Source organism: Camellia sinensis, chromosome 5 (assembly GCF_055761805.1).
Source record: "Camellia sinensis isolate YWXY chromosome 5, ASM5576180v1, whole genome shotgun sequence".
NCBI lineage: Eukaryota > Viridiplantae > Streptophyta > Magnoliopsida > Ericales > Theaceae > Camellia > Camellia sinensis.
Genome location: NC_138965.1, coordinates 188162250 through 188180618, shown reverse-complemented (window position 1 = coordinate 188180618; position 18369 = coordinate 188162250). Strand labels below are relative to the sequence as shown.

Here is an 18369-nt window from a genome sequence, read left to right as displayed (position 1 = left end):
TTTCAATTATAGCCCGACTGTGTGAGCCACTATGATAGTATAGTAGTATTCCTGATTTTGCCAGGGTAGTCTAGTATCTAATGCCTTTTTCACTCAGGTTGGAGCCTGCAATTTTTCAGTGTGCTGGGTGAAATATGCCTACTTGCTTCCATGTCTGAAATCTTGGAGAACCACATTAAGATGTACACATATGGAGTTCCTGATCAATGAAATTATGCAAAAAAAGATGGTTGGGGCTGATTTTATTTCTCATTTAGCTGATGAAAGCGGATTAAACTGATTCCACTCATCTCTTGATTGTTACTCCTATTGTTGGTCTGATGTTACAATGCTAGTATGTTGATCAAACTATATAAATTGTGAAATCCGAAATGACAGCCATTTAACCATGGAGATTTTTCTTTAAAGCATTTAAATATATTATTTAATTTTCTCAAATATAAAAAGTTTAAAATATTATACTTAAATTTTTATTTTCACTTTTTTTTTTAAGTATCTTTTAACTTTCATTATTTATAAATCATTATGCGTAATAATAATATATCATATTATTTCTCATTTTTATTTTAATTGTTCTTAAAATTAACCCTCCATCTTCTCAGATCCACAACAATCCTCTTTTGCCTCCCCCAACGCCTCAACCCCCGATGCTAGTCCCTTTGCCCTCCCCATCTCTCAACGCACCCCTCATTCCTTCATCCACCCCTGACTCCACCTGTGCCTCTTCTCTCCTTATCTTCATCACCTTCTGTAGATACTACATCTATGGATATGTACTACATGCGTGTGAAGTAGTTGCACAAATCACAACACTTATTAGACCCGTTTGAGAAATGATTATTTTAATCGATTTTTTAATTTCTTATGACAAAAATTAGAGGGTGATGAGGGTGATGTGACAATACCAAGTATTTTTTGATTATGAACATAATTCTCCTAAATTGGGACTAAGGCATCGTTTGGGAACAGGTTAATTTAGTAACTTTTTGGTTATTTGGCTAAAAAGGTAGGTAAAAAAAACTTGTATGTTTGGGATGACTTTTTGGCTAATTACGAAAAGATGTGCAAAAAGTAGAGAAAAAAGAGAATCTTTGACTTTTTGGTATGGATTGTTGGCTTTTTGGCTAATTGGATAAAATAGCCTCTTGTCAAACGAGGCCTAAGTTTACAATTAAATTTTGACAGTTGAATAAAGATGTTTACGAGAGGGTAATTTTTTTTTTTTTAAATGTGAATATTATACATTTTATATAATAGTATAAATTATAATGAGTTGGTTTTTAATAAGTCAACTCATTATGGTCCTGTTTGGTAAGGCTTATTTCCAACTTATTTTAGTTTTTAACTTAATTTAAGTTATTTTGATGTGTTTGGTTCAGCTTAACGATACAGCTTATAATTTTTTGTAAGTCAAAAATCAACTTATTCTTTGAGTAGGAAAGGATAACCTTAATTTATAAGTCAAAAATCAACTTATGTTCACAGCTATAAACTATAAGTTGTTAGGCTATAAGTTATAATCACTTTCCCACAGCTCTACCAAACGGGTCATATGAGTGACTTCAATTTGGAGTGACTGTCGTGCTGGGGGCACATCAGTCACTGTTGTGCAGTTAAATGAGTTCATTTAGATAATTTGAACCGTTTAATATTAGAATACGCTAAGTAGAATATACCTGTAAAAAATTAAGTTAATCGGATGTCGTTTACCTTTTCATCCACTCACATTTGTATTTGCAAAAATAAACAACAATTGTAATTTAAAGTATTAAAATAAATACAAATATGAATAGATGAAAGAGTAAACGATATTCGATTAATTTAATTTTTTGCAAGTATGTTATACTTGATGTATTCTAAAATATGAACGACTAGAATTATGAAAATAGATTCCGAAATGAGTCTATTTAACTGCACAACAGTGATCTCGCACAGTAACCACCCCTAATCCGAGTAACTTACATGCTATTGACATGTTCATTTTCGGTCAACAATGCTAATTGCGGTTTTTTATTACACCAGATTGATACAAAAATAAAAAATTAAGATTAAAATTAAATTAATTAAAATAACATAAAAAAATAAAATATAAAGACTATTATATTGTAATTTGCTATTCTGTAATGGTTTGTCATTGTCAAGCATTAATCGTATCTCACACTCAAAAGACTTGGATCTCCAATGAACACAAGATATAAAAGTATTGTTTATAATTGAAGGTGATTGCCTAAGGCAATTGTCTTAGTTGTCACCTCAAATAATATACAAAATAATGTGATCAAAAGAATTAATAATTGTAACATTTTTTTCCCATCCCTATAGTATGATTTGGAAAGTAGGTTAACTTTTTATTTTTTATTTTTTTTTGACTATTTTAGTTTGTGGTTAAAAGTCTGATTTGAAATTTTTTTTTTAAATTTTTTAAAAGAGAAAGAATATAATAATTATAGGTTGGATGTGATGTCTTGTTTTATTGAGGTAAAAAATCTATTTTATTTTTTATGATTATTTTAGTCAAAAAAAATCCCCCAAACCCTCTTTCCAAACCATGCTTATGTATTTAAGAGTTTTTTTTTTTTATTTTAAATTATGTTTAGATCACAAAATATAGTTACACTTCACTTATCTTTTTTATTATTTTTTCTTCTAAAGTTTTATTTAAATTCATAATACAAATCCAACATAAAGAAAAAGTAAAAAAAAAAAAAAAAGAAAAAGAAAAACAACCCAAGGGTGGGTGGCATTGTAGTTAAGGCTTGGGGTTTAAGCCCCAAGATCACAGGTTCAATTCCCTCACCCCTGGGCCAATCTCCTAGGTGAAGCACAGTTGGTTAGGAGGTTGGACCTCAAGTTGTCTAATCAGCACTTGGTATGGGTTCAATACTCCCCCGCTGTGCGAGTTCTTACTTAAGCGGAGCTTGTGTTGGGAGGTCGGGGCAAGTTCTCAGGTTATAGTCTCCTTGCTCGGAACGGCTAACAAGACACCCTGGTGATCTCTGCAAGGGGCGCTGCCTTGGACCTGCGGGTAGGGCTGGGCACAGGGTCATCCAACCCGCCCTATCTGATCCGAACCGCGCATGTATGGGCGGTTTCGCAAACACATTAGGGTAGGGTGCAGTTTGGATTTTATATAATTTTTGGGTTGCGGACGGGTTGTGGGTTTGACCCGTACCCGTCCAACCCGCCCACATAAAACACTTTTTTTTTTTTTAAATCTGATCGTTGAAAAAAATCCCTTTTTTTTCCTTTCAAATCTGATCGTTCAAAAAAAGAAAAACCCTAATCTAATCAAACTCACTCACTTACTCAGAACTCTATCTCCTCTCCTCCTCTCGGTCTGTCTCTCACTCTCACTCTCGCGATTTTCATTTGCGCACTACATGCACCCACTGATCGAGTCTCTCTCTCGCAAGATCGACCGATCGACCTCATTGCACACCTCACAGGTAAAGCCCCTCTCTGCATCTCAGTCTCTGTCTATGTCTCTCTCTCCCCGATCTTTGGTTTTTTTCGAACATATGAGATCTCTCTGTCCCTGATCTGTTTCCCTCACTATCTCATCTCCATCACTCTCTCATCTCACAGTCTCTTACTCTCTGGTTTTGCATCTACACCGATCGGCTCTCTCTCATCGCAAAAATAACCGATCGACCTCACATCATAGGTAAGCCTCTCTATCTCTCTCTCTCTCTCATAAATCAGTTCATAAATCTGTACTGAATCAGTTCATAAATTTGTTTAATTTTTAAAATTAAATTTGTTTAATTTTTGATTTGTTTAATTTTTGATCTGTATTGAATCAGTTCATAAATCTGTATTGAATCAGTTCATAAATCTGTTTAATTTTTTATTTGATTTTTTTTTTGAATCTGTATTGAAATTGGATCTGTATTGAATCTGTATAGATTCAACACCCCTATGCCCAGCCCTAATTGAATTCAATTTGTGATGAATCTGGTATGAAAATTAAAATTAAAATGTGTTGAATCTGTATTTTTTGTTTGAAAATTGTCTGTGATGAATCTGTGATGAATCTGGTATGAAAATTGTCTGTGTTTATTTATTTATTTATTGTTTGTTACAACAGATCTGTGTTTTTGAAATTAAATCTGTGGTATTGGATTGAATTAAATCTATGGCATTGGATTGAATTAAATCTGTGATGAATCTGTATTGAATTCAATCTGTGATGAATCTGTTATGAAAATTAAAATTAAATCTTTTTTTTGGAATTAATTTTTGATTTAATTTGATTCAATCTGTTAACTTTTGGAATTAAATCTGTTGAATTAAATCTGTCTGTTATTTAAATCTGTTATTTAATTATTGGAATTAAATCTGTCTGTATCTGTATAATTTTGGAATTCAATCTGTTATTAAAATTAAAATTGAATCTGTGACTGTATTTTTGTAATCTAGTTTAAATGGAGGATAGTATTCAATCTCCCGCAATCAATCTTATACCTCCGGAATCCTCTAATTCTCAAATGAATCCCCTCTTAGTCGAACCCGAACCTGAACCTGAACTTAAACCTCCTAGACCCCCAAAGAGAAAGAGTGAGGGTGGAGGGGGGAGAACACTATCCACAGTTTGGGATCATTTTGACAAGGTTATAAGGACCGATGGGAAGCGTAGAGCTGTATGTAAATATTGTAAGAAAGAGTATATGGCTGACTCTAGACTTCATGGGACTAGCAATTTGAGGAGTCATACACCAAATTGTAAAGAATATCCAAATAGGGATACAGATGTTCAACAAATATTAAATCTTAAACCGAAACAAAATGAAGAGGGTGTTGAGGTTGTAGTAACAATTTTTAATTTTGATACTTGTAAAAGGGCTCTTGCGGAGATGGTGGTCATTGATGAGTTGCCATTTAGATTTGTGGACGGTGTTGGGTTTAGAAGATTTTGTAATGTCATGCAACCCAAATTCACACCAATTCCCTCTCGTCAAACCATATCTAGAGAAGTGCTCAACATATTCAAGATTAAAAGGGATAAGTTAAAGAAAGCCATGAAGGGTCTTAGAATTTGCTTTACTACGGACACTTGGACATCTATTCAGAATTTGTGTTACATGTGTTTGACTGCTCGTTTTATTGATGATAATTGGAAACTTCAAAAAAGAATCATAAATTTTCAACAAGTTGAGGATCACAAAGGAGAAACATTGGGTTGAAAAATTGAGTCGTGTTTGATTGAGTGGAACATTGATAGCATATTCACCTTAACAGTTGATAATGCTAGTTCTAATAATCTTACCATTCAATATTTGAAAACGATAACTAAAGATTGGAAGTGGACTATTTTGCAACATGAGTTTATTCATATGCGTTGTTGTGCACATATTCTTAATCTCGTTGTGAGTGATGGGTTGAAAGAAATAGATGATTCTATTGCCAACATTAGACTTGCGGTGAGATACGTGAGGTCTTCTCCTCATCGGCATGATGTTTTTAAGAAATGTGCGGCCACACTCAAACTTGATTCAAAAGCTCTTGTATGCCTAGATGTACCAACTCGGTGGAACTCTACCTATTTGATGTTAGAGGCCGCCGAAAAGTATGAGAAGGCTTTTAACCGATTGAAGTTTGTGGATTCCAACTTTGAACCTTATTTCAAGGATGTTGATTGTGGCATAAGAAGAAGTCCGAATGAGTTGGATTGGAAAAAGTGTAGAATTTTTTTGAGGTTTCTAAAATTATTTTATGTTGCAACTAAGAAATTTTCGGGGTCTCTCTTTGTTACTTCCAATGCTTTTTACAAAGAGATGTTTGTTATTGAAAGCAAAATTAACCAATTAATTTTGGAGGATGATGATACTTTGAGTACAATGGCAAAGACTATGAAGCTAAAGTTTAGCAAGTATTGGGGGGATGGAAGTAAAATCAATTTGTTGTTGTATGTTGCGGTGGTTCTTGATCCTACCAAAAAAATGACATACTTGGAGTTTTGTTTTTCCAATTTATTTCTTGGAGATAATAGGAAGGTGGAAGAGATGGTAGACAAGGTTAAGAGTTGTTTGAGTCGTTTCTATAGCCATTATGTCACATTTTATCCTTCAAATGAGAAACTTCCAAGTGTGAGTGAAGTTGTGAATATGGTGGAAGATGATGATGATGATGATCCCTATTCTTTAGTTGACTCCCAATTTAATTCCTATTTAGAGGGGCGATGCACTAGTGGATCTAAGTCGGAATTGGAACAATATTTATCCGAGGTTGAACATTTTGCAAAGAACAAACATTTGAGATTTTAGATTATTGGAAGGTGAATGTAACCAAATATAAGGTGTTATCACAACTTGCAAGGGATGTGTTGGCCATGCCTATTTCTACTGTTGCATCGGAGTTGGCTTTTAGTACGGGAGGGCGTTTTCTTGACCCATTTTGTAGTTCACTCTCGCCTTCTATGGTTGAAGCTCTTGTATGTACTCAAAATTGGCTTCGAAGCAACCTTCCAATTTCTCTTCGAAAGACGATGGATGATGTGGAGGAATTTGAGCAATATGACTCGGATAAATGAGAATTTATTTATCTTCATTTTTATTTGTATTGTTCATTTTCTAATGTAAGTTTTATTAATCTTCTTTTGTTGACTCCTAATTAGGTACTTTGGAGTCAAGCTCATCTTCAACTTCAACCTATAATGTTGATGCTATAATTGATCTCTAATATCCATTTGCTCATTGGTAATTTTTTCATATACTCAACATTTTTTCTTACTATATTGAGATGCAATATATAGACATTTGTTTATTTTTTCATTTCTTACTATAATTGAAGATTAAAGTTTATATTTTTTCAATTTGTTTTTGTGCAGGGTTCATCTACCAAATGCATGGAAATGGAATTGGAATTGGAATTTGTGAAAGTTGGATTGGATGTGAATGAAGGATTGGAATTGAAATGTTTTTATTTTATTTCATGGGTTTGTATTGAATGAAGTTTGACAACAATTTTTTTTTTTTAATTGCATTTTGGTTTTGGATGAATGTAAGTTAATGATTTTTTTTTTTTTTTTTTTTTTTTTTTTCCATTTTGGATGAATGTAAGTTAATGAAGAATTACTTTCTTTTCTTTTTTTTTTTGTATTTGGGATAGGAATGATGAATGTAGAATTTTCAATGTAGGATTTTTTTTTTATTTTGGTTATGAATGATGAATGTAGGATGAATGCAAGTTAATGATGAATGTAGATTTTGCATGATTTATTTAGGTTATGAATTGAATTTGTTGTGTTTTTTATTTTATAAGTTTTTTATAAGTTTTAATTCATTAATTATTAATGTTTGAGCATTTTATAAAATATGAGGAAAAATGGGAGGAAAAAAAAGGGTTTAAAAATAATTTTTGAAAAAAAGTTCAATCCGCAAATCACCCGCAACCGTCTGCACATCCACGAACCCTATCCACACAAACCGCGAACCGCATTGTGGGCGGTTGCGGATTGACTTTTTTCCAAACCGCATAGATGCGGATGGGTCCAAACCGAACAGTAAATCGTTCCAAACCGAACCGTGGACACCCCTATCTGCGAGAGGGTAGGGAGGATTTTCCTATAATAAAAAATAAAAAAAAAAAAGAGGAAGAAAGAAAAAGAAAAGAAAAGAAAAGAAAAAGTAAAAAAACCACGTTAAAAATTAGAACAAATTCAAAAGTGAGATATCCATCTCAATCACTGCATCAATTCCTTGGAGCTCCCTATTGGTTTCGTATCTATCTCAAGGGGGCACCACTTTTAACACTCCATAATAAAGCAAACGCGGTTTCTGAGACCTCAACTTCCAAATGGTTGTTTCCCAGAACCACCCATCTCTACTACACAGTGATGGATTTGCCTATATATACAAGGCAAATGAGACATCCATGACAGAGAGAGAGAAAGAGAGAGAGATGGGAGAGAGGGAAAGAGAGATAGATATGGAGGAAGTTGTGGGTATGGGGGGTTTGGCATGATAAAGTTTTTGAGTTTTGATTTGATAAAACTCAAAAAAACAAAAAACAAATCTTGCCCAGACCTCCCATACCAATGATTTCCTTCTATCCTCCCCTTCCCTACCTTATCCTTACAGAGATTTCTAACTCATAACTCATCATAGTTGTGGCTTTTGTGGTAAATTTTATTTATTTATTTATTTATTTATTTATTTGTTATTGTTACTTTCTTTCATCTGTTGATTTATTGTTGTTAGGATTTGTGTCGATGCTCATGATAATTTCATTTTGTGAATTTAGGAGATTAATTATTATCGGCAATGAGAATTGTCACTAGAAAGCCGTTTTGAAAAGTAAAAACAAAAATTTTTAACTACAAAATCTTTAGAATGTCACTTATAAATTGGAGTAAAATAATTTGGTGTGAAAACAAAGTTCGTTTTTTTATACGAAAATTATGGTTTGAAAATGATAATAATTCATCACTAAATGTTGAAGTTTATTACCAGAAACTTAACAGACCAAATTCTTAGATGTTGTAAAGATTTTAAATGGAATTTGACGTCTTCAAAATATCATTAGAGATGCTCTAGGTAATCAACTGTGATTTAGAGCTTCTCTAATTGTTGAGATGTTATTTTAGAGATGTCAAATTTTATTTTGATATATGATCCCCCAAATGTAAACATTGTACTGGCCTTGCACTGGCATAAGACATGGTGTAATATCCCAAATTTTTTATATAATAATTATTTTTACTTTTACAAAAACTAGGCATTTTTCTTGTATCTTTCAAAGTATTACAAAAATACCCAAGTTCCTCACAATTACGAAGTAAACTAATATATTTATTTTTTAAATAGAAATATTATTTATACATTAATGAAGTTAATTTGGGATTTTACAATCTTTTCACCTTTTAAAAACGCAAATAAACAAAATATGTCTCTTATGTGCTCTGATTAACAAATTTTTACTGGTTATATCTGTGGACAAGCCCATTAAACCATGAAACCTAACTGTTACAATAGCCAGCTCAAAAATATTTTGACCATTTCTCAATTTGTGTGTTACCCTTGGACCTCACTAATCTTCTTTTTATCTGATCTCTCTAAGAAAATACAAGAGACAGTGAGACAAAGTGAAGGGAGAGGGGAGATTTTATTTTGTTTGTGAGAGTGCAAATTTAGGGCATGGTGGAATCCCATCCCATAACAGTCAAGGTGTTTCAATATGGAACTCCTTCGATTTAAACACCCAAAAACTGGAGAACAACACATTGAATTTGAAAATTGAAGGACACGGTCAACGTGTTTCAACATGGAACTACTTCAATTGAAAGAATTGAATGTAATATTAATATCTTGAAGGTGTTCGTTTTGGACACACTTACATATTTTGCATTGTAATGGCATTAAAATGAAGGGAAAGCCTATCCCAAAGCCTATGGCATTAAAATGAATATTGAAAAATACGAGTAATGGCATTCAATTGTTGTATTCCATTGGTTTTGGACACTTTGTTGTTTATTTCTTTCAATTTCATTCCTATGTATCAAAACCACATTTCAAACATAACCTGTAAATGGTGCCTTTGTCCAGGTCACCAGTTAAAGAACATCTGTAATCTACTCAACCATGAAGGAAAAAACCACCATAAATGAAGAAAAACTGAATCATTCCACAATGAACAAACACTGATAAAAATAGTGCTTGAAAGTTGAACATAATTGTTCAATTACACAAGCCTACACCAAAATGATAGCGATTCAACAACACAAGTCTCTCCCAAATTATAATACAAACATTCTCAATGGTAAATTAAAAATCAATCTACAAAGGTCCAAACAACATTGTCATCGTTGACATTTTTAACTTCTACAATCTTTGTCCTGTTCAGGATTTTCAGGCTATGATTGCGCCACTTCATTCAATATTTTGTGAAACTTGAATACTACAACATCCCAAATGGAGAAAGGATGATGATGTCCCTGCCAAAAAAAAATTAAATTAAATTAAATTTTCATATAGCCATGTAAATAAATACACACTGGAATATTGCGCACCTGGAATGGCAAGTTTCCTTGTTTTTGTTGGCTCGAAGCCGAACCTAACATTTTAGATTCCAGCAATATAACAAGCAACCATACAATTATAAATCCTATTATAGATTAAGCATTCAACTATAAAAGAAATCAATAAAATAAAGCTTCTTACATTCAGTTTAATACTCTCGTGTACCAACGTCAAGAAATCCCACGTGTACAGAAAATTCAGATTGCTGCAACATATAAAAATTTGAAAGTGAACAAATTAGTAGTTTTTTTCTTAATGGCAAATTTATGCATGGGATATTTTTCACACCTATATTTTCTTGGTTGCTGCTAGTCTTTGTCTTGGTCTTTGCTCCTTTCTTCTTCTTAATAGTCTATTCAATCATAGACAATTTCCTTTTACATGGTAGCCTCCCCTTTTGACGGACAACGACTAAATCCAAGTATGTTTGTGTTCTCCTTAGAAATTAAAACACCATCTCCATGTGAGGTTGAAGCATTATGAGTACTCATACGAGACTAATTAATTCCACAAACAACTTCAAGTTCTTCTTGGAACTCTCTTTTTAGTTCATGTAACTGTTCAACCACCTTATTACACTTATTTTCACAAACAATTGCCAAATCAGCCACTTCATTGAAGACATTGAACATTTTATCATAGCGACGTGCTTCAGGCTTAAGAGCAGCAGAGTTGTCATAACTGATACTCACTTTAGTGTGGCACCTTTTCACATTTTTTCTTCCATCTTCTTAAAATGTACTTGTCTGGTATTTCATGAATCCTTTTTTTTATTAACACCACAATTTGATGCCTACACACCATTCCTCTAAACTCAAGCAACCGACAACTACAATTTTTTTCGAAGCTAACCTCATTGAAATATACAGTGAAAGTTGCAAATCGAAGGCTCTCTCCAAATGGAACATCTTCACTTCAAACACAGAAAAACCAAGGCCTTGTGTACACATAGATAAATCACAATAAATCTTTCCTATAACCTCTTGTTGGAACTCTTTAAATTTTGCAATGGTGTAAACATTTTGAAATTGCTTCTCAAATGGATATTGCTATGCATGGGATGTGTGAGTTGAAAGAACTGAATTCTTCATCATTTTCATTTTCCACCTTCTTTGCCAAAGCATTCTCATATTGCTCCACATTGTTTCACAGTGGTTTTTGAGCTGATGTACCCATCAAAGAATGCATGTATGGTTTCACTGTGTTGTATGATTAACATTCCTGCTCAGAAAATACCTTTCACAAATGCAGGCACCCATCGATGTCTTTCCTCATACAACCCAAGTAACCATTCATTGCTTTCAAGTTGATACTCCTGAACAAATCGGCCTCAATTTTCTTCAAATTCTTCTTTTGTTAATGAATCATAGACAGTCTGTATACCGAATTTTGAAAAATGCTATCACCTTGCATTTTCACAAAATAATTATACATTGCAGTGGCATCTCCTTCCTCAAGCCGTTAACAATGAACTTTGTCAATGATTCCTATAATCTTTCTCTAAATATGACAACTTCTCATGACCTCCAGCTTCAAGCACAGGTGAAGTTAAATTTTTGTTCACCCTAATCCCCGCTCTATCATTTAATTCAAGTCTCTCTTTCACATGTGGTTCAAGCATCTTATTTTTCTTGAAAAAACAAGATTTTCTAGGACCCATTTCATGGTTATGCTCAAGTACTAAGGATCGCAATATCCACATTCCATCATGGTGTAGGATTGCATTAAGTCCAGCTTTGCATCCTACTCTTGTTTGTGGGCGTAATTTAACTGGAAATGGTTACATATTTTTTTTCTCCCCGTCATCTTTTACAACATTTCTTAGACACTGTAAAACCATTTCTCTTTGCATATTTTGAATAATATTCATCAATTTCTTCACTTGACTTAAACATCATTCCCACCTTAAGGTCCTCAATTTCAACTTCTACATTTTCTATTTCCTCAGTTTCATTCTCAATATCCATTTCATTAAACTCCTCACTTGAAAAACCAGCCAATATTTTTCATCCATACCTCTACAATATACCTAACAAATTATAAAGTTCACCAACAAAAATAAACACAATGGGATAGAGTATCTCTAATTAAGTGCTATTTCATAACAATTCATATGTAGTCACATTATCATTGCAGATGGTCTAAAGTAATGCACTGATTTCATTGCCTTTTTATTGTTAGTTGGTGCTAATAAACATAATTCATGATCCATAACAAAAATCCATATCCTCATGATTAAAATGCTTCAAATTAATAAACATAATTATGACCTTAAACATTTTCCTTAGTGCTAAAATCAAAACACCCATTGTCATGAGACATCTTTGACCCACTTAATTTGAATCACAAGTCGAACACAAATTATTTTACATCCTTAGACAGATCCTTCAGGTTTGCTTGGGCAAACAAACAAAGTTAAAAGGTTTTTTTTTTTTAACCCATTAATTTTTTATTATTAAAAATCCTCAAATTTAACAAAAAGCCCGAAAGTTGCAAAATTCTATGGTTTCATACAATTTACATAAAAGGAACAAAAATCAAGCATAGCTGATAATGGAGATGGAGTTAGAGTGGAGACTCGCCGACGCCAGAGGGATGAGAGAAGAGAACGCCGGCTGCGAGACGTAGACTCGCCAACTACGGGGGGTTGAGAGAAGAGAAATCGCCGGCGCCGGAGGGGTGAGAGAAGTCCACGAATTCGTACGCTTGGCTGGGTTTTGGGGATTTCTCATTCTGATTTCTGTTCAAAAACTTTTTTTTAAAAAAAATTATTTATTTATTTATTTTAGTACAGTAATAGTGTGTAAATTACACTACTTTCAAATTTAGAAAAAAAAAATATAATAAATTTTATAATTTTAACATAATTATATTAATTTTTAAAATTTTTAATTTACAAAATACTTATTTTATTTCATTTTCATATATATAATTAATTAGTTATATAAATGAAAAATAATATTATTATATATTGTTATATTGAAATATACATTTATCCAATTTATATTTGTGTTTTTATATCATCATTATTTTTGGTACTTTTAGCTTTACAAAAAGAAAATTTAAGTGTGTTTATGCAAAAGCTGTGAGATTTGTTATATTTTCCTTCAAACCTCTAGTGATGCAAATATTATTTATCTTCTAAAATCACTTTTGGGTCTTATTTTGTTTGATTTTTAAACAAATTGACATGCAAACCTCCATGTCATTGAATATAAGTTTAGAAGTGATATTTTTTATCTTAAAAAACCTCATTCAATTTTATTTTATTTTTTCGCTACATCTGATTGATTTTAATTTTAACATTCTATTATGAAAAGAGCAGGAAAAAAATAAGATGGGAGCTTTTACATGCAAATTTTATAATAAAAATAATCATTTAAGAGTTGGTTTATTTATATGTGAGAAATGTGTGTATATCTTCTTTTCTTCTATAAAGAAATATACGAGAGAAAGCACATGCACATTGTCAATTTTATGATAAGAGAGAAGAAAAGAAATATACATATTCTCATATATGGTTTTTTATGCTCTTCCGAGCTAATAATTGTCACCCATTTGCATCACGCAATTGTCACATTCATTATCCAAAACCACTTATCAGTTTTCTTCGATCATCAAGCTGTCCAAAATTTAAGTATAAAATTACAAATGTATCGCGTTTGCACTCATTACTAGTATGTATATATATTAGCTTTTGAATAAACAATTTTGCCATAAAATTGGCATGGATAACTCCTATGCTACTTTTCTATCATTTTTTCATAAAATCTAACAAAATGTTGAAATTGAAAAAAATAATAATAATTAAGAAAGTAAAATGTAGCAATAGTTAAAGAGGGATAAAGTGATAATTCTAAGGATTTTGGAAAGACGGGGTCTACATAATCTCTTCAAGGGAATGCGTACATACATACTCAATCCTATGGCTAAGGAGCATGCATGTAGTATTTCTTTTTATCTAGAACTAAAAAAGAGAAATTTATGAATTAAAAAGGACCATTCTTGTATATATACTCAAGTTTGACACCATGTTGAACTCATCTCAAGAACCCATCTCAACATCTGAAGAAAGAAAAGGCTTATGAGGCATTTCTAAACTTCTAAAGTCACCTTCTAGCATTTGAACCACCCTTTTCATGGAAGGTCTATCTGATGGACCCCATTGAATGCACCGAAGTCCAACATTTGCAAGCTTCTTAGCAATCTCTTCATCTCCATCAATCTCTACCCTCAATCCAAGTTCTTTCCCTTGTCTTATTCTTTCATAAATCCATTCTGGAAAGTAAATGGCTTTGATTTTCAACAGTAACGTCAATGTTTTTCCTACACCCAACCATCTCTAACAACAACATTCCAAAGCTGTAAACATCGGACTTATAAGAAACCTCTCCAAAGTTCCTTGAGAAGAGCTCAAGCGCAATGTACCCTACGGTCCCCCTTGCGTCTGTCATGGATACAACACTTTGATTCTTTGAACACAGCTTGGCAAGTCCAAAATTTGAAATCTTGGGTTGAAAATTCTGGTCAAGTAAGATATTGTGAGGCTTTATATCGAAATGAAGGATCCTCAGGTTGCACCCTTGGTGCAAATATTCTATCCCTTGAGCAATGCCAATAGCGATTTCTTGTAGTTTTTCCCAACTCAGTGGACGATCACGAGACCTTTTGGCTTTTTTTGAGAGTATGAACTTGTCAAGTGATCCGTTTGGCATGAACTCGTAAACTAGAGCACGTCGTGTTCCTTTGTAGCAAAATCCCAGAAGGTGAACCATATTGAAATGGTGTATCCTACTTATAGTCGCCACTTCGTTGATGAACTCTTCCCTTTTGCCTTTAGATTTCTTGAGCATTTTCACGGCAACAGGTATCCCATTGGGGAGTTTCCCTTGGTAGACACTTCCAAAACCTCCTTGGCCTAGTCTCTTCTTAAATCGGCCGGTTAGTTTTTTGATGTCAGTAAAAGTATACCTGGTTGGATTGAGAGTCGTGTAGTTTGCTAGGAATTTCTCTATCTTGAGTTCAGTTTTCTTTTTCGCCTTTAGATTTTCTACATTGGTAAATGACTAGTATCACCACCAATGCAAGCAAAATGGTGCCTCCAACACTTGTTCTTGAGAAACCAAAAGATCAATAACATTATTAGTTTTTGAGTTCATGCTAAGCTTAAGAGAAGTTCTAAACAGAAGCTCACCTACAATTACTAGAACACGAGAACCTGCAAAACAAATGAAAACAAAGTAAGAATTATCTATTGCTGCATATATGTGTTGCCAGAAGAATGATAGGAGAACACCCTTAAAAGGTTTTGTTTGGATCTTGAATTTGGAGAGGAAAAAGAAAAATGAGGGAAAATGTGAATGAAATATAAGGGTCGTTTGTGCTAGGCCTAAGGTGAGCATCCAAGTCGTTACTGCTGCTGATAAGTCATGCCTACACACTTCACTCTATGTAGCATAATTTTGTGAACCAATGAGTTTTTGAAGTATATCAAAACAATTTGCTCAAATTTCTAGCCAAGTTTGCCACCGAAAAAAAAAAAAAAAAACAGCGGTAATGACATTGGAAAGTAGAAATGCAATAGGATACCCTATCCCCCATCTCTTCTGTCTCAAGGCCTCTCCTGACAACACAATCAGTACTGTTGGTAATGTTGATCGTGTGGTAGAGAAAGGATTTGAGACAGAGATAGGAGAACTGGGGAAAAGAGATTTGGTCTCAATAAAAAATTGATCATGATAGGTATTTTTGGACAACAAATTCAAATGAAAAAACGTGGATGAAAAAAAGTTGCTAGATGGAGACATATATATGAGACATTCCCCTTTTCGACTCCATTGTTTAGGTACATATATAATTACAACAAGAGCATTGAAAGTGAAGAGAGATAGACTTATGTTTGGATAAGAAGAAAGTTCAGTTTGTGGTAGTGCAATAAACCATCAACATACGCAAGGGAAAACCATTTCAGATATACTTTTCTAGCATTGGAAAATAAATTGTAAAACACAAAATACATTCCCCTTTTGACTCCATTGTTTAGGTATATATACAATTGTTAGCAGATATTTTAATATTATAATGTTATAGATTATATTGTATGATTGGGCTCCAAATAACTTGTTCTCCTAGTTAATCTTTTCTTTTCCTCCAAGAAAACTTTCTCACCAAGTCTCCAAGTCAAGTCTTCATTCTTATCCACCAAGCCTTCGAGGAAATTCCCCACCAAGTTTCCTCACCTCCAAGGAAATTTCCTACCAATTTCCTCTCCTATGTTTTTCCTCCAAGTTAACCCCTTTTGTGGTGACCAAACTTTCCTCTCCTATAAGTTGAGCCTTTCACCTCTCTTATTGGTAGCTCAAGTTTTTATTTGTGAGATTATCAGGCAAATAAAAAAGGGTGTATGTAATAAAGCTTTGGGTTCAACCAATTGTGCAGTATTGGTTAACCATACGACTTAGTCGGGCTGTTGTATCCTAGGGGGACAAGTCAAGGTTTTTTTTGCTGTATCGGTGTGAAGCTTTGCCTAACCTCAAAGGGCTTGAATCTCTTTAAAGAGAGCGAATTTCCCGCGCCTCAGCCCTTTCAATAATTATTGTAATTTTTTTTATTTGTATTTTCTGGTGTTTTATTTGTAATTATCACCAACAACAATTATAATAAGAGCATTGAAAGTGAAGAGAGCTAAACTTGTGTTTGGATAGGAAGAAAGTTCAGTTTTTGGTAGTGCAATAAACCATCAACATATGCAAGGGAAAACAACTTCAGATATACTTTTCCAGTATTGGAAAATAAATTGTAAAACACAAAATACAATTTTGGTAACTATACTTCAAAACTGCTTCCAATATGTTGGGTGGTACTTACTTGGGGGCTTGGAACTAGAACAGATTGTTCCAGTGCTCGTGCTATTGAGCCCACAATACTTTCCAGAATTTTCACATTCATAACATTGTCCGAAACCATTCCAATTCTCGACGATCTCTCATGTCCTCAACAGCCTCTCCACAAGTGACTCATTCACATTTGCTACATTTCTAAATCTCACATTCTTGAACATATTGCAGTGTAAAGGCAGCTTATCCATCCGATACCCACCGTCCATTACTTAAAATAAACTAGTATTAAGATGAGCTAATTTGAGCCCACTAAATTAATTAGGCCCAATAGTCCAAGATTGGTGGGCCCGGATTTATCGCCATCAAACGGACCGAATCGCTCTAAGCCTTAAAAGGGTTTGGATCCACGAACTTAGAGACTTACTCGAGCCCAGACGCAAAAGGATTCAGATCTACGAATCTAGAGATCCGAAGCACTTGGCTTCGAATGGATTCAAATGCAATCTAGAAGTCACTCTGTTAATGAGTCCCAGAACACTTGCGGGCTCGGAGCTTTCCGGGATCTACGAACCAGAACCATGGGCATAATGGAGTCCGAACAAAGGACCCAATCCCGAGGACGGTGAGTGGAGATAAATTCACTCTTCGGTTAAACTAGCCTATGCCCGGGTCGCGGTGGCACGATCTAGGGGGTCCCTGAGACTCGGCAATGTTTGTGGTAGGGCGTTCTCTTGAACTACCCCTGACCCTTATGCGGCAGGGCGTCCTCTGGGACTACCCCTGACCCTTATGCGGCAGGGCGTCCTTTGGGACTACCCCTGACCCTTTGGGATGATTGGGGATCATTAATTAGATGTGGCTAAAAAGAAGGGTTCGCCGAGAGGTTGATCTCCTCTTCGGGGTTTTCCTCATTCTCGGAGAGGTCACCTCCTCGGACAAGGTGGTTAGAGAGAATATTGCACATGGGCTCCATCCTACATCATGAGGTGCCTATAAATAGCACCCACCCATAGCTTTACAAGGGATGGATTTTGGAGAGATGACTCTTGGAAAAGAACTAATTTCCCATCTCTATTATCAACCTTAAGAGTGAAAGTGAGAGATCCATGGGAGAGCCTTGCCATTATCATCTCTCTAACTACTTTGCCTTCTTCTGCACCCAATCTCTTATCTTCATCATCTTTTTGCTCTTGTGTTCTTAGTTGAGACTATTGAAGAATCTAGGCCCTTCATTGTATGAGAGGGTTCAAAAACGTCGTTGCAAAATTTGAAGATCTTTGAAGAAAAATTCGAATTCTCTAGAAAATGATGAGAGGCTTAGATTCTTTAATAGTCTCAACTAAGAACACAAGAGCAAAGAGATGATGGAGATAAGAGATTGGGTGAAGCAGAAAGCAAAGTAGTTAGAGAGAGAATAATGGTAAGGCTCTCCCATGGATCTCCCACTTTCACTCTCAAGGTTGATAATGATAAAGGAAAATTAGTTCTTTCCTAAGAGTTATCTCTCCAAAATT

At 34.1% G+C, this 18369-nt stretch overlaps 1 long non-coding RNA gene and 1 pseudogene across 1 annotated transcript; both read right to left on the bottom strand.

Annotated features, from left to right (window-relative positions):
* Positions 1-9619: 9619 nt before the first annotated feature.
* LOC145791064 (uncharacterized) lies at positions 9620-12756 on the bottom strand. The gene is made up of 2 exons (XR_014330713.1): positions 10007-12756; positions 9620-9931 (listed from the first exon to the last, which is right to left on the bottom strand). It is a non-coding gene; the product is annotated as an uncharacterized LOC145791064 (long non-coding RNA).
* Positions 12757-14000: 1244 nt separating this feature from the next.
* Positions 14001-16052, bottom strand: LOC114321453 (rust resistance kinase Lr10-like; annotated as a pseudogene).
* Between the last annotated feature and the right edge of the window lie 2317 nt (positions 16053-18369).